Below are 24170 nucleotides of genomic sequence, written 5' to 3'. Positions count from 1 at the left end.
CTGGATGCTCTAGGTTTGCCCTTTCTTCTGTCTGTGTAGGCTCTGTTCTTGTACTTGTTTTTTTACCTTTTGGTGATTCCTTTGTTGGCAATTTTTCTCCTCCAGCAGGTATGCTGATGTTTGAATCTCCTACCTACTCTTGTATGTGATCAGTGGCAGAGGGTAGGCAAAATGGATTTAAAAAGTGGGAGAATATTCTATGGGATTTAAAGTACCAAGAACTAGAGAAGAGATATGTGATAGTTTGGATAATTATAGTGTTTACTATGATATTTCACCTGACTAGCCACTTTTTATAAAAGGTGAAAGAGAGATAAAACTCTTGTTGGAGGGGAGGAGGACTGGGAGCTGAATTCAGAAAACTTATGCCAGGTTAGATAATGAGGTATAGTGAGGGCAAAGGATAGAAAGTAGGTCTAGTGTGCAAGAGAATAGAGTTTACCACAACAATAATAAAGGTTTGGAATAAAGTGAAATGGGCTAAGATCAGGGAGAGGTGTTGTGTAGTATTTACAATTATATGGAACACTAATTATTTACAATAGTACCAGAACAATAATAATATGACAAGAAATACATGACTTCGATAATAAGAATAGGAAGTGCAGAATCGAGCGTAGTGTGTTATTGGAACATGATTAAAGTGAAAGAAGGAAAATTAAAATACAGTATGAAAGAGAGAATAAGGAATACCAGTCAAACAATGCAGTTAGAGAAATAAGACAAAGAAAACTAAACAGAAAGAAGAGAAATAAGAAAATACTAATAAAAAAGAAAAATAATGAAATAATAATAATAATAATGCAAATAATAAAATGCCAGTTTTTATGGGGTAGCAAAGTGAAATTTGTCTGTTTCTCTGTTTTGGGGGTTAGGCCTGTGCTCCTCCTTTAGATCTGTCTCTGGACCTTTCATAACTCCAGGTCTTATAGTCTCACTTGGGGAAGAAAAAAAAAGAGAGTTTAAAAAATCAGCCTCTTGCTAACTGTAAACCCACTCCTTTTTTCATTTTGAAAAAAAATTATTGTAATTGTTGTTCAAGTACAGTTTTCTGTCTCTTACTCCCATCCAAGTCCACCCCCCAGCAGTGCTCCCCACCTTGAATGAGTTCCTCTGGTCTTCCTGGATGCCACAGGATGAGGGGGCTGGGCTTCACTTTTCTCCGTTTCTTTGGTTTTTGAGGATGGAGGCCAGGTTTGTGCCGCAGTATTCACAGTTACCCAGCCTGTAGCCCATGCCGGGCCCCCACTGTCCATCTGGGACAGGTCTGTGCCTCTTCCTTACTCTTTGGGAGCCCACTGTGGCCAAGCCCACTCCTGGGCAAGCAGGGCCAGTCAGCTACCAGGCTAGTGGCACTACTCAACCTCTGTCTGGGTGAGCAGTGTGAATCAGGTTCTGGCTGAGGCTCAAATCAGCATTGGGGCAGTGGTGCTGTGAGCAGCCAGGATCAGCCATAGGGCGAGTGGTGCCAGTCAGCCTCCAGGAGAGTGGCATGACTCAGCTGCAGAGCTAGCAGCTGGAGTCAAGTGTAGGCAAGCGGCTTCATTCAGCCTCAGAGTGAGTGGGGCTAATCAGCTGCCCAGCAAGCTGCCTGAGTCAAGCCCGGGTTCTCAGTTCTAATCTGCTGTCTGGCAAGCATCCGGAGCCAAGTTTGGGTGCACAGCTCAAATCACCCTTGGGGTGAGCCAGCTGCTGTGCGAGAGTGCCTTACAAAACAGCTGCAAGCCTTTTTTTTTTCTTCCTTGAGTAAAGGCCTCTTGTTTAAGCCCGAAGTTCCTTAACAAGCACCTGGCTTTTCACACAGCCCAACTTTATAACCAGACTGGAGACCCTCCCAGTCAGGGTCCAACATGGCCCAACTCTTCTCCTTTCTCCAGGTGTCTCCCGGCTCCCCAATTTCTCTGGTAATGACCTAGCCGGCATCCACAGTCCCAGTGGATGTGTACTGCCTCTGTGTGTCTCCCACTTCATCCCTATTCCTTCCAGCAACTTTCATCATTCAGGTCCCTCCTGGTGCCAGGCTGCCCTCCCTGCTCTGGTAAGGGAGGGAGCTGGTGATCTAACTCTCCTTTAAGTATCCTTTGGCAGGCACTGGGTGGGGGGAAATAGCAGCATAGGTCCATGTGCAGATTCCAGGGACCTTAGCATCCCAGTGCAATCTCCTCACTGTCCATTTTACAATGTCCTCTATAATTTTTGGCCTTCATTTGAGCTGAGATTCCATTGATTGTTCCCTCTATTCCCCATTTTCTTTTAAATACAGTTGGAGAGAGAGGTACAGACACAGTGGTGATAATTTCAAGAGCTGTAAAACCTTAATATTCTGAGTTGGATTGTCATTCTAGAGCTATTTAAACAGAATGTTGTAGCAAAATGATGAGAGAGCTCACTATTTTGTTTTGTTTTTCTTAGCTGACTGTAGCTAGACTGATGTGGACTTATATTAAAAACTTGAGAAAAAAAAGCCCAAACTTTCCTTTTCTTTTTTTGATATGGGCCAGGCAGAGGTGGAGAAACACAAGGGTGTATTTTAGAGAAAAAGAATACATCAGACACGTTAAACTTAATATGGTACTTGACCTCTTAGAAATAAATAAGTTAGATCAAACAGTTGTGAGTTACCCTTTCTCCAAGACTATTTTTTTTTTCAGTAGGGGATAATATTAATGGATTTGAGGAGATCTGGCAGATTGGAGAGGCATCCGGTACTATGTTTACAATTTCATTCTGGAAGTCTTGAGGGACTGGCAAAATCCATGAAAGTCTCCTATGCCCAGTGAGATACCAGGACGTCTTTGTAGACCTAGAGTCCCTACTTCACAGTTAGGGTGCTTGAAGAAAGTTCTCCCCAGTTCCTATCTTGGAACACATCTCTAGGTGGGTTATTTTATTCTATTTTGGGGCTTGAGAAGAAGACTGACTGCTAATTCGCAGCTCTAGCCCTTTGAAGTGCCATTGATATTCCAAACTTGAGGAGCCTCCCCCATCATAATGGAATCTTCAACCCACCCCACCCCCACCCCCGGCCACACTACAAATAAACTTGCCCCAGCGAACCTGCACGCGGGCTGGAGCAGCAACACCAGCCGGCCTCTGAGAAAAGGGCTAGGGCAGCATAAGCTTTGCAAAGGAAAATAAAATCCTCAGCATGGAGCCTAAAACAAGAAAAACAGTGAGATATTTAAACCTGACCATTTCTTTTTAAAGACTTGGGTGTTCTTCAGAAAGGGAATTTCCCTCCCACCTCAATGGAGTCCAAAGTGTTACTCATATTATTTACAGAGCTTTGAAGTGTGTCTCCAAAGTTCGAGTTCAGCTCTGAGGAATGTGAAGGTCAAATCATTTTCCCTTTCTGATGAAGGAAGGCTGTGAATTTAATACCACAATTTATTCAAAACAGGGAAATATACTTAGGCACTATGAATGCACAACAGCAGACGGCTGGGACCGTATCATACTCCAAAGAGTTTATACGTTTGACCAACAGTGGTGATAGGTTTAATGAGCCTCTGGTTAAGTCATTCTTACCAGCCTCAGCACCTCTAAAGTACAAGACACTTTGCTTCTAAGAATAAAAACTGACTTAATTTATTTAAACAATGTTAGAGTCATCATTTTCTAAAAGTAAAATAATTAAAGATATATCTCTATAGTATGTGTATATTTTATGAAAACTGGAGGTTAAATAGCACATCTGGGGCATCTGGCTTCTCCTGGTGACCCTCCAGGTGACCTCCCTCTTTAAAAGTGGCCTTTTGAGCTTTATTATCTTAACAAGAACCCCATTTTTATAGCTGCTTTCTTTATGGATCTCAAAGCTCTTTGTTGACCTTGGAATGCACTTTATGCATAGGAGGATGATCTTCTTGGCCTCCAGAGATGGTGAGACAGTCACAGAGCAAAGACCAAAAGGCTTAGCTGCAGGCAGTCAGTGCTGAGTGAGCATCCAGTACCATCCTGTCAGCTGGAGTGACAGGGGAATACTTTAGACTGCAGGACCCAACAGGGGCTACCACTAAACACTTGAAGAAGCTATTTGGGGTCCAACATTCTGAATCAAGTTTGTACCTTCACTTTTGCATCTGTAAAATGGGATTAATAATATCTGTCACACATCTCTTGTATAACATTTTATCGTCCTTACATGTTTGCAGAGCTGTCTTCCCCTATTAGTTAGTATATACTAAAGTGATATTCTTGGTTAAATAAAAATTGAATGACCTGGCACTCTACTCTTAGCTTTACTTAGATTATTTTATTTAATTCTCACAAAACCCACATGGGTCAGGTATAATTATTAGCACACACAAAAAAGTAATACTTAGGACAGTTAAGTAACTTGCCTGAATTCATAAACTAGTTGGAATCAGGGTTCAAGGCAAAGCACTCTGCCTCTAAAGCTTATGTTTGTAACCAGGGTACAATTTCTTATTCTTGGCCAGCTCAGATACTAACATATATATTAGACATGTAAATAATGACCGTGATGTAATGTACTAAGCAGACTTGGTAAAACACATTTTCAGGTGATTTTATGTTTTATTCCAGGTGTTTTAAACAAGCCTCACTCACCTTGGCATGACTGAGGTTGGACCGCATAACAAACCTGCAATTGTCACACTGAAATTCCTTGAGGTCTTTCTTCTGGACTGGCATAGCTCCTCTTCCTCACTCTCATCTTAACAAGTGCTTCTTGCTTCATTTTTCATTTATCCCTTTTTACTAAAGGAAGAAAGAAAGAAGAAGATATGCTTTTCTTTTTTACAGTCTTACTGAAGATGCATGGCCCTAGAACATAAAGATCTCAGGGTGCTCAGAAAAACACCAGGTATGTGGAAATATTTGTGTCTCTCATAGTTTCTAATTCTGTTCTTTCAACCACAGGGATGGAACATCTAATTGAATTTCCAGCTAATAAATTGTTAAAAATACTTTCTGAATTATTAAATTGAGTATAGATCAGATTTCAGACAAGTGAGAAATGTTGCTATAACAAAATAGCTCCCTTTCATCCTGTCATTTACTAAGCAATTTTTTCAGTGTTTTCATTTATAAAAATGAAAACTAGAAGTAGAAATGATGCTAAACCCTGTCTCATTATATCAACACTGATATGAGACAGCCACAATTCAATTAAACTAAAATTTAATTGAACAAATTAAAAAATACAGTCCCAGCCATCTTACAATAATTGTATTTGCAATAAAAGTTTGTTTAACTTATGAAAATAAAATATATTTATGTTTTTGATGAAGTATGTACTACAAATAATTATAATTTAGTTAATAATATTTTAACATTTGCAGCTTGATGGCTAGTGGCAAAAATTAATTAAAGTATTACTATAGATACATATTTTATAGCAGAGAATTATGATACAGTTGTCTGTGACATTCAAGCGTAAAATATATTACATAAAAGTAACATTTTGGGGAAGTGAAATGGAAATATGAGTTCAAAAAAATGATCTCAACATGTAGCTTGTTGAAGGAGAGTTTATTTGCATATTTTTAAATGATGATGGTGAATATCAAATCACTACTTAGAAACCATTGGATATATTTTAAAGGGTAATGTAACAATTTTATATATAAATTCAATATTTCCAATATCTTATTTAAAAGGTTAATATTTACAATATAATGAAAACACATTCTGTGAATCATTCTATTTACACTTAAATGTATAAAAGGATGATACATTTTTAAAATTTCCTTAATGGGCATGTGTGAGTGTATTTTGAAGACTACTTCATAGATAAAGGAAAGAAAGAAGCAATACTCATATTCCTCATTTGGTAAGCATATAGTAGGTGCTTTAAAAATTTAATATTAAATAGATAAATGCCAGAGCACTTTGTAAATTAAACATCACTCTAAAAATATTGGAGTTGGTGACAGCCTTGCCTACACCAGTCATCACAAGAAGCTTCATAGATTTAGTTCAAGATGAAATGCTAGTACAGGCCCTACTCTTATGCATTGTGTTCATTATTTTCATAACATCTGACAACCCTCAAAAATCACCTGACTTTGCCTTCAGACTGTGTTGTTAGTAGAAAAACCCAATATAAAATATTTCCCCTAACAATATTTCCCATTTTATGCTAATGGGAACTAGGGGCCTGCAAATCCTTTTGGAGAGGAATCTGGCAAGAGCTACACAAATTAAAATGCATTAATCCTTTAACTCACAGTCATACCTCTGAGATTTTCTCTACAGATATACTTGGATTCATGCAAAGTAACTCATTTCAGGAAATATTAGAAAAAGGTTGGTAACCATCAGGCAGAATTAGTTAAATAAATTATGGTATATCAACACCATGGCATACTATGCAACTGTCAAAAAAGTCTATAAATTGATAGGGAAATATCTCTGGACATATTATGAAATGGAAAACAGAATCAGATGCCTTACAGCATTTTGTTATTCAAATCTCTGTGCCAGAGGGCAAGGGAATAAAAATATAAATATGCATATCTGCTTGGATTGGCATAAGGAAATACTAGAATAATAAAAACAGAATCAAAGGGAACAGGGTGGATAGGGATAAGTTGGGACTGACACTTTTCAAAATATGCCTTTGACATCATTTTGATTTTTGAACTATGCATTGCAGTCCATTAAAAAATAAAAGTACCATAAAAGTTTTTACCAACTACAGTCCAGTGCTAAATCTGATGATGTATTTTTATTAATCGACCTTATTTAACAATATATTCTGAATCAAGACCAAATATTGAAGTCCCTTGGACTTGTTTTCTCTGTATGACTTTGGATGCATATTTTATCGATTTTGCTGTAGGAACAGTAATTGCTAAGTTGGAACTCCATGAAATGTGTGCATATACCCCACAGCAGATTAATTTATTTAATAGTTTTAAGCAATTTACAAAAAATAACAGTTTTTTTTTATTTTTTGGCTGACTCCCTATGGTTCTCCTTTCTTTCTCATTTCAATAGTCAATTGAGTCTGTCACATTTCATTGAGTATACTCAAATGTAGAGCAGAACTATTTTAATGGCACATTCAGTGCCCATTTGTAATAATGTTTTTAGTCATTAAAATGTGCACTAGGGAGATCCATGACAGCAGCACTAACTAATTACAGTCCTGTAGGAACTGGGATGAACAGAAGGCAATCCAGTGCTCTCACAACCTATTCCAATTTTTTTACCCCCATTTTGACCTCAACAAGACCTCTGTTCCCTTGGTCCCTCCGTTCTCCACTAACCTATCAACCCCCTCTGGCTTCATCTCCTCCACTACTAATCCAGAACCCCATGGTGCATCACTTCAACCTCTCTCTTGTCATCACCTTCAATATCCTCAACCCTTTGCATTAGCTACATACTCCCTGCCAACGTCAGATTTCTCCACCAATCCGTCTTCTATATACCTACAATGAGACAGCTAAGCATAGCTGGAGAGAATCACACAACCCTACAAATGGGTGCCAGTGAAGATTTATGTTTTCTGATCTCAGCTGAATTCTTGACATCATTTTCCCACCTGTCCTGAGTCAGTTCACCCTCACATTCCCCTCAAAGGCTATTTTGAACACTTACCCCAGCCCCCCTCTCTCATCATTCTGCTGACTTGCCCCCACACTCTGAGAGAAATTAGGCTATTATTGTGTGGTCCTTCTTCTATCAGACCAGAAGTGGTGATGGGCTCTTTGATCAGGTGGGCCACAGGGTTAATGTGGAAAGCAGGGTAGGAAGCGCGACTTACTACAGGACCAATACCAATGCCTGATTAAGAGCTTCTGCCTGAAACAGTAGTTTCCTTTAACTCTACCCTCTTTTTATTCCTTAATTCGCTGCAACCTTGCTTCCACTACTACCCCTTCACTGAAATTGTAGTTTTTTATATCTCTTATGACATCCAAGGTCAAATGTGTGATTTCCTCACACATTTGATCATGTAGACTATACACAGTCATCCTAGCTATCACTCTCTCCTTCATTCTCCTCCTAAAATAATTCTTTCTCTATTCCCTTTTCTAACCCCCTTTTCTCTACAATAGCTTAAATAGCTGTGCTCCTTGTGTACTGTACCCATTGGGTAGTCTTATCACCTCCTATGGGCTTTATCAACTCCATATTCAGTTGGACTCTGTTCAAGACTAAACTCAATTTCTTCCTTCATATTTCTGGCTCCCATCACACATATTTCCAGATATCCAGATAGATATTTCCTATACACAAAACTCAACCAATAAACAGAAGTGAGTCTCAACATCTTCCTCTGTACATGCAATCAGGCATCAAGTTTTAGAATGTCTTCTAAATGTCTCTCAAATTCTACCTTCTCTATCCTCATATTCTTCTGTGCCATTCAGGACACTGTTGTCTTTTACATGGATAACTGAGCAGCAGCAGTACCTGCCACAAAGTTGATACTCAGTCAACTCACTGTTGAATGAAGTGGTAAATGAGTGAACAAGCTGGACCACAGTCTCATTACCTCTGGTCCATGCTACAAACTAAAGCTAGAATCCTTCCCAAAATACAAGTCTGAGTATATATTTTCTCTACTTAAATTCCTTTAAAATTGCACCACTACCTGTGAAATAAAATCCGAAAGTCTCGTGTCTCTTGCTCCTAACTGCTTTTCCAACTTCATTTCCCATTATCTCTTCATAATAATAATAATATCTAATACTTACTATAAGTAAGACACTATTCTAAGCTCTCTAAATCTCAAATAAACTTCACTCTGCAACTAAAAAGTATATACAAGTTATTTTCTCCTTCTCAGACTACAAAATTGAAGCACAGAGAGACTGAACTACTTCCGAGGTTCATGTGTCTAGAAAGTGACAGAGGTGGGAGTCAAACCCTGACTACTAACCCTCGGACCTATGTTCTATATTTCATGACCATTGCCTCACTTGCACCATCTGTTACAGCCCAAATAAATAATCAATAAGTCTACGTGCTAAGTTACTTAACTACTCCATGACCTTGGTTATGCTCTTCCAGAAGGACATGCAAGGTTCTAACCAGATTGTCCTTCCACCATTCTTTTGGCTACACTCAAATTTAACTCTCAGTGCACACATAGACTATCTCTACTTGGAAGCTTTCCCTGGCTTTCTCAGACTCTAACTGCTCCTCCACTGGATGCTTTCACTATCATACATAAGTGTATTATAACAATTAATATACTGTACTGTGCATATATATGTGTCCCCCCATTTGCCTGTGAGCTTCGGGAACAGGCTAAGTTTTTTTTCTTATTCATCACAGAATACACAAAACTTCACATAGTGCTTGTACATGGTAAGTCCTCAATCAGTGTTAAATGAATGACTAAATGATGGTTAAAACATAATTATGATGATCAAGCTGCACACATACATTGCACATTTTATACCAATAAATCTCAAAGTGGGGCTACTCAAAGTTTCAATGAGTCAAAAGAAATTCATACCAGTTCTACTTATACATATTTGTTGAATGTCTGCTACAATTAACTTTTATGATTGTTTAGAATATAGAAAGCAAAAAACATGAGGGCAGCTCAGGGAAGATTCATAGCAATACCAGATATAAAACCAAAATATTAGCAACATGAAAGGATTTATAAGTGAATAAAAGCCTTCCCTTAGTCATCATCAGGGCTTTTCCCAGTGTATCCAGCACTTTGAGCAATCTGGATATCTGATTATTAGATTTGTGCTTTGTGCTGCAGTAGTATGAATAATATAACAAAGGGTAAAGGGAACTAAACGTGCCTTGAAGACCTTAATGTTTATTACTATATCCCTTTTGTGTAGCATTTTTTTGGTTAGCAATTACTTTGTCATATACATCTTCTCAGAGATAATGTCATTTCCAGAACTTTTAGCTAAACTTTGAAAGATTAAACCAAGCTTCTTTGAACTTCAAAAATACATCTGATAAGGGGCTAATATCCAAAATTTATAAAGAACATATTAAATTTAACACCAAAGCTCCCTGAGCAGTCCAATTAAAAATTGGCAAAGGACATGAATAGACACTTCTCCAAAGAGGACATACAAATGGCTAATATATGAAAAAATGCTCAACATCACTAATCATCAGAGATATATAAAAGGATGCTCAGTGTCACTAATTTTCAGAGAGATATAAATTAAAACCACAATGAGATATTACCTCACACCAGTCAGAATGGTTATAGTCAATTAATCAATGAACAAGAAGTGCTGGCAAGGATGTGGAGAAAGGGGAAATCTTTTGCATCGTTGGTGGGAATGTAGATTGGTGCAGCCACTGGGGAAAGCAGTATGGCAATACCTCAAAAAATTAAAAGTGAAACTGCCTTATGACCCAGAAATTCCACTTCTGGGAATTTATCTGAAGAAACCCAAAACACTAATTCAAAAGAACATAAGCATCCCTATGCTCATTGCAGCATTATTTACAATCACCAAGATATGGAAGTAGCCCAAGCATCCATCAGTAGATGAGTGGGTAAAACAATTATGGGACATTTACATAATGGAATACTACTCAGCCATAAAAAGAAGAAGATTTTACCCTTTGCGTTAACATGGATGGACCTGGAGAACATTATGCTAAGTGAAATAAACCAGTCAGAGAAAAAAAATACCATATGATTTCATTCATATGTGGAATATAATGAATAAACTGAACTAACAAAATGGAGACAGACACAGAGAGCAAGCTGACAGATCTGGGATGGTGGTGGTTAGGGGGTTGAGGGACCAAGCAAAAAGGAAAAAGGACTCATGGAAATGGACAACATTGTGATGATTATGAGGGAGGTACAAGGGGGTAAATGGTAATGGAAACAATAAAGTATAAAGTCAAAAAAATTTAATTGCAAAAAAATGAGGTTCAAAGACTTGGATGATTTGCTTGAGCCCGACTCACCTTGAGATTATCAAGAATACTACATTTTACAGATGAGGAAAATGGAGGTTCTAAGAATTTAAGTGAGTCATCCCATTATCACATAGCTAGTTAATAGCAAAGCCAGGACTTAAATATTAGTTTTCTGACTTTAAGCCTAATGTTTTTTCTCCTTTTACATCAACTCAGCTAAGATCTGCAAAAAATGAATGTTCTGAATCCATCAGGCACTGGCAATGCCTGGAAGTTCAGCTGCCAGAACAAATGTCCTAACTAATTAAAAATGCTCTAAGCCATTTCCTTTACTGAAAGGTAGAAAATAAAATCCATGTATTTATATGCAATATATTCTAAATGTATGCATTTCATATAATGCACATTTTCTAAAATAGAAAAGAGATGGTATTTTTTTTTGTACTAGGACATTAGCATTAATGTATTATTCTATTTCCAAAATAAAACAGGGACTTAGAAAGCTCTTCAAGTACTAGCACTATATGCTATTATCTTAATCTCAATTGAATAACAAATCAGATTTAAGGGGGAAGGCTTTCAGAAACATGTATAAAGGACACATGGACAAAACCAAAGCAGGGTAGGTAGGATCAAGGAGAGGAAATGGAGATGGCTGAGGTGAGGGGTAGTGGAGAGGGAAAATGGAGACAACTGTACTTAAACCACAATTTTTAAAAAACTAAAGTAAGTAAATAGATAAATAAAATAATGAAGAACCATGCACTTCTCTTGGGGGGGGGGATCCAAAACCCCAGCCATTCATTACTTACAGGAGGGTCAGATTTTCTCTTGATATGGAGATGATCCTGCCTGAAAGTAAATGTATATGAATATGTGTAAAAAATACTTATGCCGAAGTGACTTCAGTTACCATGTCTCAAGGCAAAAGACTCATAGCACAGAATTATAACTTCCAGATAAGGTCTAGTCTCCTCATTTAAAAGATAATTTTAAAACAGTAAGAATCACTGCTATTTATCAAGTGCCTACTCTGTTTTTATTATACACATATTATCCTAAAAATATACTTACAGCCAAGCTAAATGACTTACAGCATCTTGAATATATTATATTCCAGTCTTAAACAAAGACAAATACAAACACACTCATTAGATTATTGTATATAACAGCAAAGAGTTAAAGGAAAACTAATTATTCATTGCTAGAGGAATGTATAAGTAAAATTAAGTAAATGCATACAATGGATATTGGCAACAGTCAGAAGTTAGAGATTATGAATGGGGCAACATAAATATACCTAAAAATTTAAATCTTTGGTTAAAGTAGATGAATAAATGAAATTTATTTAAACAAAATGAAATATATAGTTTAAATTTATTTAAACAAAATGAAATCACTAGCATTAAAATAAATTAATAAATACCCACAAAACAATACCATATATTTTAGAAATATACAGATTACTAAAGTTAATTAGGGTAGTTGATTAGATATATAGAGTAAGTACTCATAGAACAAGGAAAAAGAATTGAAAAGAGGATCATGAGTCAAAAGGGAAATTGTGAAATAAAACAAAAAAGAGTGTCGCAGTGTGCAACAAAATGAGAAGTCTGATCAATTCAATTCTGAACATCTTAAGTCTTAAAGAAAAGAGGAAAAAAAGAAGAGAATATAAATGTAAGATTCTCACCATTCCCCAAATTCTATTATAGTCTAAGACAAATATTTTTTAATATCTATGACAAATTTTAGCACATGTATCTTATAGCTAGTTTTATTTCTAGTTTTTATTATCAGACTACATAATGTATCACTCTTACACCATAGAGAGTATTATGAATCTTAAATGTAATTTAAAAAAAATTTATAAAACACCACAAAAGTAGGACAATAAAAACCAAAAAGGTGAAAGCCACTTTCTATAAAACTAGGAAAAATCTGTGACCATGAACCATAATACACGAGAATGGGTGTTAAAAGCAAGGAATCTTAGGGATGATGAATGAAGATGAGAAAAAATGCATGTGGCTATAAATCTCAAACAATACCCTACTAAACAGCTTGCATGCATAGGAAAAATTAACATTCCCTTGTTTAGATCAATAGAAATAGGAAGTGAAGACTGGTGGCGCAAACATTTCTTAATAAGAAGCATAAACAGGTAGAAAGGGACTAGACAAGAAATTACACAACTACAGACATTTGCTGAAAGCAGTATGTCAGCCAGAAAGATGGTAGAGAGGCTGTTGTAAATAGATGGACAGCTATCAGTCTTTATTAGCTGGGGAGCAATGAAGTCTGGAAGAAGTCATACAACTCTACATATCAAGTCAGGAATACTGTACTGGTCTATCCTCCATTCAAAACTCCTGCAATTAGTGTTTCAAAAAAAAAGATGAAGAAAAAGAAGAAGGAGGAGGAGGAGGAGAAGGAAACTCATCAGCATAGGATATATGCAAAAATAGTACAAAAAAGAAAACATTTTAATTTTTTCTTTAAATAAACTATTTGCATTTATTTTTATTAGTGATATATTATTTATAATATTACAGTAGCCTCCAATTTTTCCCCTGCACCAAGCCCAACCCTTCTTCCATAGTCAATCACCACCCTGTTGTCCACATCCATGGGTCCTTTATTTATGTTCCTTGGCTAATCCCTTCACCTTCTATTAAACAGTCCCCCCATTCCTTTTCCATTTTTACTGCTGTCAGTGTATTCTGTGATTCTATGCCTATGGGTTTATTTAGCTGATTATTAATTTTGTTCACTAGATTTCTCTCATAAGTGAGATTATATGGTATTTGCCTCTCACCAACTGGCTTATTTCATTTAGCATGATAGTTTCCAGCTCCATCCAGGCTGTCATGAAAGGTAGGAATTCCTTGTTTCTTTCTGCTGGGAGATTTTCCATTGTGTCAATGTACCACATTTTTTCATCCACTCATCTACTGATGGGCACTTAGGTTGTTTCCAAATCTTGAATATTGTAAATGGTGATTCTGGGAACAAATGTGGCATAAGTCTTGAATTTGCATTTCAGGGTTCTTAGGGTATATTCTCACCAAAGGAATCTCTGGGTCAAAGGCAGCTCCATTTTTAATATTTTTAGAAAATCCCATTCTGCTTTCCACAGTATGCACTCCCACCAACAATGCACTAGGGTTCCTTTTTCCACCTTCTCCTCAGCACTTGTTTTTTGAGAGTCATTGTTGGCTGGTGTGAAATGGTATCTCACTGTGGTTTTAATTTGCTTCTCTCTGATGTCTAGTGATGTTGAACATTTTTTCATATGTCCATAAGCCATCTGTATGTCTTACTTGGAGAAGTACCTATTCAGGTTCTTGACTTGTATTTTAATTGGATTGTTTGTTTTCCTAGTGTTGAGTCATATGAGTTCTTTATATATTTTGGAGATTAACCTTTGTCCAATGTATCATTGGCAAATGGGTCCTCCCATACAGTCAGTTCCCTTTTCATTTCAATGATGGTTTCTTTAGCAGTGCAGAAGGTTTTTAATTGATATAGTTCAATTTATTTATTTTCCTTTTATATCCCTTGCCCTAGAGGATATATTGGTGAAAATATAGCTACATGGGATATCTGAAATTTTTTCTGCCTGTGTTTTCCTCTAGGAGTTTTATGGTATTATGACTTACATTTAGGTCTTTATACATCTTGAGTTTATTTCTATGTATGGTGTAAGCTGTTGGTCTAGTTTCATTTTTTTGCATGTACCCTTCCAGAACCCCCAACACCATTTGCTGAAGAGGCTATTTTTACACTATCGTATGCTTCCATCCCTTTTGTCAAATATTAATTCACCATAGAGACATGGGTGTATTACGGGGCTCTCTATTCTGTTCCATTGATCTATGTGTCTGTTCTTATGCCTGTACCAGACTGTTTGATTACAGTGGCCTTGCAATACAGTTCGATATCAAGTATTGTGACCTGTCCTACTTTGTTCTTCTTTCTCAAAATTGCTGAATTTATCTGGGGTCATTATTCTACATAGATTTTTGAAATATTTGTTTTATGTCTGTGAAATATGTCATAGGTATTTTAATAGGAATTGCACTGAATCTATAGAATGCTTTGGGTAATATGGACATTTTAATGATGTTAATTCTTGCAATCCATTAACACGGTATATGCTTCCATTTATTTGTGTCTTCCTCAATTTCTTTTTTCTGTATTCTGTAGTTTTCTAAGTACAGGTTTTTTACCTCCTCGGTTAAGTTTATTCCTAGGTACTTAATTTTGTTTGTTATTATGGTGAATGGGATTTTTCCCCTAGTTTTTGTTTTTAATATTTCATTGTTGATGTATAAAAATGAGTTCAGTTTTTGAATATTGATTTTGTACCTTGGTATTTTGGCAAATTCACTTATGAGGGCAAGTAGTTTTTTGGTGGAACCTATAGGGTTTTTTAGGTACACCATCATATCATCTGCAAACAATAATAGTTTTACCTCCTCCTTTCAGACTTGGATGACTTTTAAAATTCTTTTTCTTGTATGATTGCTGTAGCTAGAACTTCCAGTACTATTTTAAATAAAGTGGTAAAAGCGGACACCTTGTCTTATTCCTGATCTTAGGGGGAAAGCTGTTAATTTTTTCCCATTGAGTATGATGTTGGCTGTAGGTTTCTCATATATGGCCTTTATTATGTTGAGGTATGATCCCTCTACTCCCATTTTGCTGAGTGTTTCAAATGGGTGCTGTATCTTATCATATACTTTTTCTGCATCTATTTACATGATCATGTGATTTTTGTCTTTCATTTTTTTAGCATGATGTATTATGTTCATTGATTTGTTAATATTGTACCATCCTTGCATCCCTGGAATGAATCCCAATTGATTCTGGTGTATGTTCTTTTTAATAGATTGCTGGATCTGGATTGCCAATATTTTATTGAGGATTTTACTATCTATATTCATCAGTGATATTGGCCTGTGGTTTTCTTTCTTTGATGTGTCTTTACCTGGTTTTGGAATTAGGACCCTACTGGCCTCAAAAAGTATTTGGGAGTTTTCCCACTTCAAGAATTTTTTGGAAGAGTTTGAGAAGTGTAAGAGTTAGCTCTTCCCTAAATGTTTGATAAAATTCTCCTGTGAAACCATCCAGTCCAGGGCTTTTCTGTGCTGGGAATTTTTTGATTACTGCTTCAATATCACTAGCTGTTATTGGTTTATGTAGGCTTTCTTCCTCTTCTTGATTCTATTTTAAAAGATTATATGTTTCTAGAAATGTTTTCATTTCACCCAAGTTGTCAATTTTCTTGGCATATACTTGTTTATAGTAATTTCTGACAGTCCTTTATATTTCTGTGGTATTGGTTGTAATTTTCTTCTTTCATTTCTGATTTCTGATTTAACCAGATGTGTCTGGTTAAAGGCTTGTTCATTTTGTTTATCTTCTCAAAGAACCAGCTTCTGAATTTATCGATCCGTTGAATTGCTCTTTCAGTGTCTATGTCATTTAATTCTGCTCTGATCTTAATTATTTTCTTTCTTCTACTTGCTCCATCTTTGTTTTTTGTTGTTCCTATAGTTCTTGTAGATGTAGAATTAGGTTGTTTATTTGAAATGTTTCTATCTTTTTTAGGTAGGCATGTATTGCTATAAACTTTCCTCTCAGAACGGCTTTCACCGTGTCCCATAGGTTTGGGGCTGTTGTTTCCTCATTTTCATTTGTTTCCAGAAAGTTTTTGATTTCTTCTTTGTTCAATCTCCTTGAACAAAGAGTTTTTGAGTTTTTTCCTTGAGGTTGGTTTCTTGTTTCAAGTCATTGTGATCAGAGAAAATGTTTGATGTGACCATTTTTTTTGAATTTGTTGAGGCTTGTTTTGTGTCCTACTATGTAGTCTATCTTTGAATATATTCCATGTGCATTTGTAAAGAATGTATATTTTCCTTCTCTGGGGTGAAAGATTCTGTAAATATATAAGTTAAGTCCCTAGGATCTAGAGTGTCATGTGGTGCCACAATATCATTAATGATTCTTTGTTTGGCAGATCTATCCATTGTTGACAATAGGATCTTAAAATCCTCTACTATAAGTATGTTCCTGTATATATCTTTACTGAAGCCTTCCAAGGTTTTCCTTTTATATTTAGGTGGACCTATGTTGGGTGCATATATGTTTACAAGAGTTATATCTTCTTGATAGATTCTTACCTTAAGTATTATGAAGTATAATTTTCTGTATCTTTTCATGGACTTTGTTTTGAAATTTATTTTGTCTGATAAAAGTTTTGCTACCTTGGCTTTTTTTAATGTCCATTGGCTTGGAACTTTTTCCCATCCCTTCACTTTCAATGCGTGTAGATATTTTCTTCTGAGTTGGATTTCGTGTAGACAGCATATATGTGGGTCATGTTTTCTTATTTATTCAGCTACTCTATGTTTTTGATTGGAGTACTTAATCCATTTACATTTAAGTTTATTGTTGATAGGTACTTAATCATTGCCATTTTCTTCCTTTGTGCCTGTGCTCCTCTCTCTCTCTCTCTCTCTCTCTCTTTCTCCTTCATTGTCTTAAAGTACTTCCTTTTACATCTGTTGTAGTGCTGTTTTGTTGAACATGTGTTCTCTTAGCCTTTTTTAAAATTTTGGCTTGGGAAGCCTCTTTCACCTTCCATTTTAAGTGGGAGTTTTACTGGTAGTCTTGTTTGTAGGCCTTTGCTTTTCATTACTGGGATACTTCTTGCCATTTCCTTTTGTCTTGTAGTGTTTCTGTTGAGAAGTCAGCTGCTGGCATTACTGGAGATCCCTTGTATGTTACTGTTTCTCCCTTGCTACCTTTATGATTCTCTCTTTGTCTTGGAATTTTGCCATTTTAATTATGATGTATCTTGAAGTGGGCCTCGTTGGGTTCATCTTGATTGGGACCTTCTGTGCTTCCTGGACTTGTGTAGCTTTTTCTGTCATCAAGTTAGGGAAGTTTGCCATCATTACTTTTTTAACCTGGTTTTCTATGTCTTGTTCCTCTTCTTTTCTTTCTGGTATCCCTATTATACAGATACTATTATGTTTAATGTTTTCTTGAAGCTCCCTTAAGCTCTCTTTGTGCTTTTGAGTCTTATTTCATTTTGTTGCTATGTATGGGATTTTTTCTTTACCTTGTCCTCCTGCTTGCTGATTTTTCCTCTGCTTTATCTAATGTGATCTAGTTCCTTCCATTGTGTTGTACATTTCAAATATTTCATTTTCTCATTTCCTCCTGGATTTTATTGATAGTTTCTATGTTCTTTTCCATGATGGTGTAGTTCATAGTAAGTTCCTTGTAACTTCTCTGGAGTTCTTAGTAGTTCTCACTGAGTACCTTGAGTGTCCTTATACCTATTACTTAGAACTTGATGTTTGATGATTTGCTTGCCTCTATTTCATTTAGCACTTTTTTTCTGGGAATTTCTTTTTATTTTTCAATTTGGGGTTATTTCTTTATCTCCCCATCTTAAGTGACTCTTCTTGTTTGTTTCTGCTTCTTAGATTTATCTGCTTTGACTCCCTGTCTTCAAAGTGTGCCTTCTGTGGTTGGAGACATATGGGACTCAGTGGTATCATCTCCTTCATCACCTGAGCTTGATGCTTTTGTGCTGCTTTTTATGTTGTTCATGTCAGCTCTCTGGTTGTAACTGGGCTTTAGTTGTTTTGGGGTGATTCTTTGGTGGGTCCTTCCCTCTGGCTGTGTGACTGAGTCATTCCATTGACCACATTTTGTATGTTATTGTACAGGTGCTGCTGGAACAAACCAAACAGCCCAAGAAACAAATCCATGCCTGCAAAAATAACCCCAACCCAGAACTGCACTATCAACATCAGATGAGTCAATAAAGGTGTAAAGAGATTAAGACTATTATAAGAAAGGAAAAATGAATATGAGATGACTAACTGTGTGAAAAGTGATTTTGTGAGGGTAGAGGAAGGAGCAATAAGAAAAGGGAATAGCCCTGGCTGATGTGGCTCAGTGGATTGAGTGCTGGCCTGTGATTCAAAGGGTCACTGGTTCGATCCTCAGTCAGGGCACATGGCCATGTTCCCAGTGGGCGTGCATGAGAGGCAATCACACATTGACGTTTATCTCCTTCTTTTTCTCCCTCATTTCCCCTCTGTCTAAAAATAAACTTTAAAAAAATCTTTAAAAAAAGTAGGTAATAGAGACAATGCAAAAAGATAAAAATATGATTTACATGATAAATCAAAAAGGGAGGAGGATGAAATGAAGTAAAAGAAGGGAAGCTGTATTAGAAGTATTCGATTTAAGCTGAATTTATATATATAAATTCCTACATGTGTAAATTGTTTTTCTCTCACTATATATATATATAGTGTGAATATATATATAGTGTGAATATATATATACATATTTCTCCACTATATGTATATAGTGGAGAAATATGTATATATATATATCACACACGTATATATGTGTATATATATAGTGAGAGAAAAACAATAACAACAACAAAAAATAATACATATAAAAAATTAAGGACCTAGTTGGAATAAAAGATCCACCAGAGCAATATCGACAACAAATGAGCTAAGATTTATATAGGTGGAATGGGAATAAGAGGGAAAAAGGATAGAAAGAAAAGCATATGAGATGTCTAGAGGAAAGAGAGTCATTTTGATAGGCTAGAGGGAAAAGGAATGCTAAGAGTGAGGAATGAATGCAGGTTAAGACAAGGAAAAATTAAATAACTTTTAAAGCAAAAAAGCAAGGGCAAAAGGAAGGTGAAATGTAGTATGAGAAGGGAAAGGTAAAATTTGAGATTTGATATTAAAAAATAATGACTATCTAGAAATAAGAGTGAGAAAATGCAACAACAACCATCCTGTACACAGCCAATGAGCAAAGACTGATAAAGGTGGAGAGAGAATAAGGGTGTTTTAAAAAGGCAAAAAAGAATGTGTGATTACTAATGACAATTACAAATGATTTTGAGAGGCTAGGTGGGGAGAAATAGTAAGAATGCAGAATAGAAAAAATTTGTGGCAAGAGAGTAAATAGAATTTAAAACAAAAATAAGAAGTAGAAGATAGAAGGTGAAATGGAGTAGGAGAAGGGAAGAGAACAATATGGGATTTGAAATAAACTATAATATAAAAGCTGGTAACATATTAGGCCAAAACTTGAAGGGTGAGAAATGAATGCTAAACAGCTATGCAGAAGAGAAGATAGCACCTTGTTTTATTTGTCTCTATTCTCTCTGCTCTGCTGGCATTAGTAGATCAGGCACTGTGTAGCTAAAAGGTTCTGTTGAAGGGCTCCTTCAGAGCCTTTTCTTTTTTCCCCCTGCAGAAATGTACCCAGCAGAAAACTCCTGAGCCTGGCCTTACTATTCTACAAAGTCTGTAATTCCGCAGGTGAGGATTGGGCTCACCTGTCTGTGAGGGGATCTGGCTGTCTACAGCAAGTCTCAGGCATTCAGCTCCTGCCTTTCAGTCTCACACCTGCTGTTCTCTCACAAGAGGTTTGACCCAATTTTGCCACTTTGGACTGCCTTCTGTTTGCAAGCTGTTTGGGTTGGGTTCTACTGTTCTTCCAGTGTATGCTATCCCTCTGAGTTTTTGGTTAGCAGAATTGCCGTGCCCACATGCACAGATGCACACACAGGAATGGATGCCATAGGTCTTCAGCTCCCTCTTTAAAATAGTTTCTGTGTAGCCTTCATGCTGTAGCACTAGTCCTTGGGGGGACCCGTTCTCCACAGACTTTTCTCCCCCAAAGTCACACAGTATCATGGTCAGGGCTGGCCACCTCCTTTCAGAGCCTCTGCTAGTTTTAGATAAAGTTTTTTTCTAGGTCTTTCCAAGATGGTGCTGGGAAAAGCCTCTCAACTATGCTATAACACAGGGTGGTGGTGAAGTGCTGACCTTGCTCCCTCCAGAGATATTTAGCCTCAGGCAGGCCTGCTCCTGTCATGCTGTTTCTGCAGCCTGTGCCTCCTAGGCCTTCTCTCTCCACTCTGGTAATTTGCAGCCACTGAGCAGATTCACTGCTGCCCAGACTCTGTGCAGCAAGAAGTGCTGGGCTGGGCTAGGTAGCCATGGCAGCTTCACTTAGAAAGTCCAGGCTGTTGGCTCACAGGTGTCCTGCAGACAGGCTAGTTCTTGCCCATTGTTGTGCACTCCCCATGCTGTTGTCCACATACACACTCATTCACAGATGCTCTCACTCATTCTTTGCTGTGTTTTGACTGCAAGTCCAGACTGCATTTGGGAGCAAGTGGACAGAGCTGCCAGCTACTCTGCCACTAACTTGGATCCAGTGCACTGGGAGTTTTTCATTTCCTGCTTCAGTTTTGCTACTTGTTAACAGTCTATTTGGGTTTTCCCTTCTTCCTGGTTCATATTTGGAAGGTTATATATTTCTAGAAATGTATCCATTTCACCCACATTGTCCAATTTCTTAGTGTCTAGTTGTCCATAGTAATTTCTTATAATTCTTTGTATTTATGTGGTATTTGTTGTTATATCTCATCTGGAAGAAAGATATTTTTAAAATGCATACTAACATAGAAACACACAAAAAAGTGATCTTAGATGTTATAAAAGTTGTAACCAAATATATTGCTCTAAATTAAAAAAATTAATAACATGATTACCTATATAAAGAAGAGCTCAATACAGAAATACAATAAATCAAGGAAGATATTGAAAAAGAAAATAAAAACAAGAACATGAGTGACAGACCTCAGGAAAAAAAGTGAAAAAAATGATCACAAAGACCACGTTGAAAGCAGCACACACAAAAAAATAACTGCTGAAAAAAGTAGACATGGAGGGTAAGATTGACCAAAACCAAAAAAAACCACAAACAAACAAACAAACAAACAAACAAAAAAGGTTAATACTGATTGGAGAAAGGGAGAAGATACTGGTAAATAGATAGAACTTTCACCCACAAGACTGAAATTAGAACTAAATTATATAAAAATTATACTGAATAACCAATTGAACTCTAACTAGCTAGAGAGAAACCTTATAACCAAGGACAAACAGAAAAAACTACCTTACCACGAGACTGGTAGGGAGTGCAGAGTAGGCATGAGAGGGCTGGCTGGGCTCCCACACATGACAGCTGAAATTGTGGAGGGATGTTTCAGCAATCAGAGGGGTTCCCTTTGAGAAGTGTGGGGTACAAACCCAAAATAGTCTCCTCAGCCCTAAGCACCAAAACCAGGAAAGGCATACAAGTAACATCTAGCAATTAAAAGCAGCAGGGTTTCTGTCCATGAAGGAGAGATTGCTACAAATGCAGAGAGACTCTTAAAGGATCAACACACAGAATTTTACACGGAACCATTTACAATAGGCTCCAGAAGAGGGAGGACAGAGTGGACTAGAGACAAATGAGGAGAGGCTGGGGCTAGTGGCTCTGGGGAGAGAACAGCCACAGGATCCCTGTGCTCAGTCATTCCCCATTCTGCAGAAAACATCTTTCTGGGGCAGAGCACTCTCCTCCAAGCAGTATCAGCTTAAGGGGAAGCAATAGCCACCCCCCTCCCCTTTGAGGAATCTCTTATGACTCACCATGTGGAGCTTAAGCTGAGCTGCAGAGGAGTATAGTTGGAGGCAATTTCAGTGTTTAAGCTCAACAGAAAGCCTGCAGGCAGAAGTGGATCACTGGGAACTCTGATAATTTAGCTGAGCCTCCCCTGGGCCTAGTGCTATTAAAAGTCAGCTTTACCCTGCCTGGTATAGCTCAGTAGATTGAGCGCGGGCCTGTGAACCAAAGGATCATGGTTCGATTCCCAATCAGTTTGCAGGACAGTCCCCAGGAGGGGACACACCAGAGGTAACCATACTTTGATATTTCCCTCCCTCTCTCCTCCCCTTTCCCTCTAAAGATAAATAAATAAAATCTTTTTAAAAATCAAGATAGATTAAAAAAATAAAAGTCAGCTTTGGTGGGGAGCCTGGTTCTTTCTGCACAGAGTCAGGACCAGCAGAGGGGGCCATACGCTGTGGATGACTGATAGCTCCAGACAGGTTGCCCAGGGCCAGTAACAGGCAGCATCTCACAAAGTGCTATACCAGTCTTTGCAGAATTACCTAACACATAGCAAAAATTACAAAGAGATAGCCAAAATGGGAGGGCAAAGAAACAGGCTCCAAATGAAAGAACGAGAGAATCCTTCAGAAGAATTAAATGAAAGACAGGCAAGCAATTTGTCAGATAGAGGAATGATTATAAGGATTCTCAACAGCATGAAAAAAGATACAGAAACCATAAAAAAGGACCAATCAGAAATAAAGAATGCAGTATCCGAAAGAAATACACTGGAAGGAATAAACAGGAGGTTAGATAAAGCACAGAATTAAATCAGTGGTTTGGAAGAAAAGGTGGAAAAAACACACAGGTATGTCAGTAAAAAGAAAAAAAGAATTTAAAAATATAAGAACTTAAGAAATATTTTAGGCAACATCAGTCTAACAACATATGCATCATGGGAATACCAGAAGGAGAAGAGAGTGAGCAAGGTATCAAGAATCTATTCAAAGAAATTATGACCAAAAACTTCTTAATCTGGTGAAAGAAAAAAGACACACAAGTCACACAAGTCCAGGAACTCAGAGAGTCTCAAACAATTTGGACCCAAAGAGGTCCACACAAAGGTACATCATAACTAAATTTCAAGGCTAAAACACAATAGAAAATACTAAAAGCTGCAAGAGAAAAGCAGGTAGTTACATACAAGGAAGCACCTATTAGATTAGTACCTGATCCTCAACAGGAACATTCCAGGCCAGAAGGGAGTGGTGTGAAATATTCAAAGTGATGAAAAGCAAAGACCTATAACCAAGGCTACTTTACCTAGCAAGACTATCATTTAAAATCAAAAGAGAAATAAAGAGCTTCCCAGACAAGTAAAGCTAAAGGAGTTTGATAACACCAAACCAGTATCACAACATATGCTAAGGGCTTGTTTTATTAAAAAGAAGAAGAAAACGAGAAAGAAAAAAAGCAGAAGAAAATAACAATAAAATGGCACTAAATATGTATCTATCAATAATCATCTTAAATGTAAATGGCTTAAATGCTCCAACCAAAAGACATTGGGTTGTTGAATGGATAAGAAAACAAGATCCAGATATGTGCTGTGTCTAAGAGCCCAATCTCAGATCAAAAGATACACACATATTAAAGGTAAAGGTATGGAAAAGATATTTCATGCAAATGGAAATGAAAAAAATCTGGATAGTATTTATATCCAATAAAACAGACTTTAAAACCAAGGTTACAGCAAGAAACAAAGAAGTAAACTACATAATGGTTAAGGAACAATCCAAGAAGTGGATATAACC

General features: G+C 37.0%; 1 long non-coding RNA gene across 1 annotated transcript; it reads right to left on the bottom strand.

Moving 5' to 3' along the window:
• Positions 1–307: 307 nt before the first annotated feature.
• Positions 308–22337, bottom strand: LOC118976526 (uncharacterized). The gene is made up of 3 exons (XR_005064296.1): positions 22259–22337; positions 10384–10393; positions 308–319 (listed from the first exon to the last, which is right to left on the bottom strand). It is a non-coding gene; the product is annotated as an uncharacterized LOC118976526 (long non-coding RNA).
• Positions 22338–24170: the final 1833 nt, after the last annotated feature.

The sequence above is a fragment of the Sturnira hondurensis genome, unplaced genomic scaffold (assembly GCF_014824575.4).
Source record: "Sturnira hondurensis isolate 20B ecotype Veracruz unplaced genomic scaffold, ASM1482457v3 Scaffold0001721, whole genome shotgun sequence".
In the NCBI taxonomy this organism is placed as follows: domain Eukaryota; kingdom Metazoa; phylum Chordata; class Mammalia; order Chiroptera; family Phyllostomidae; genus Sturnira; species Sturnira hondurensis.
The sequence above is the reverse complement of the archived record's forward strand: the minus strand, read 5'-3'. Positions and strand labels throughout refer to the sequence as shown.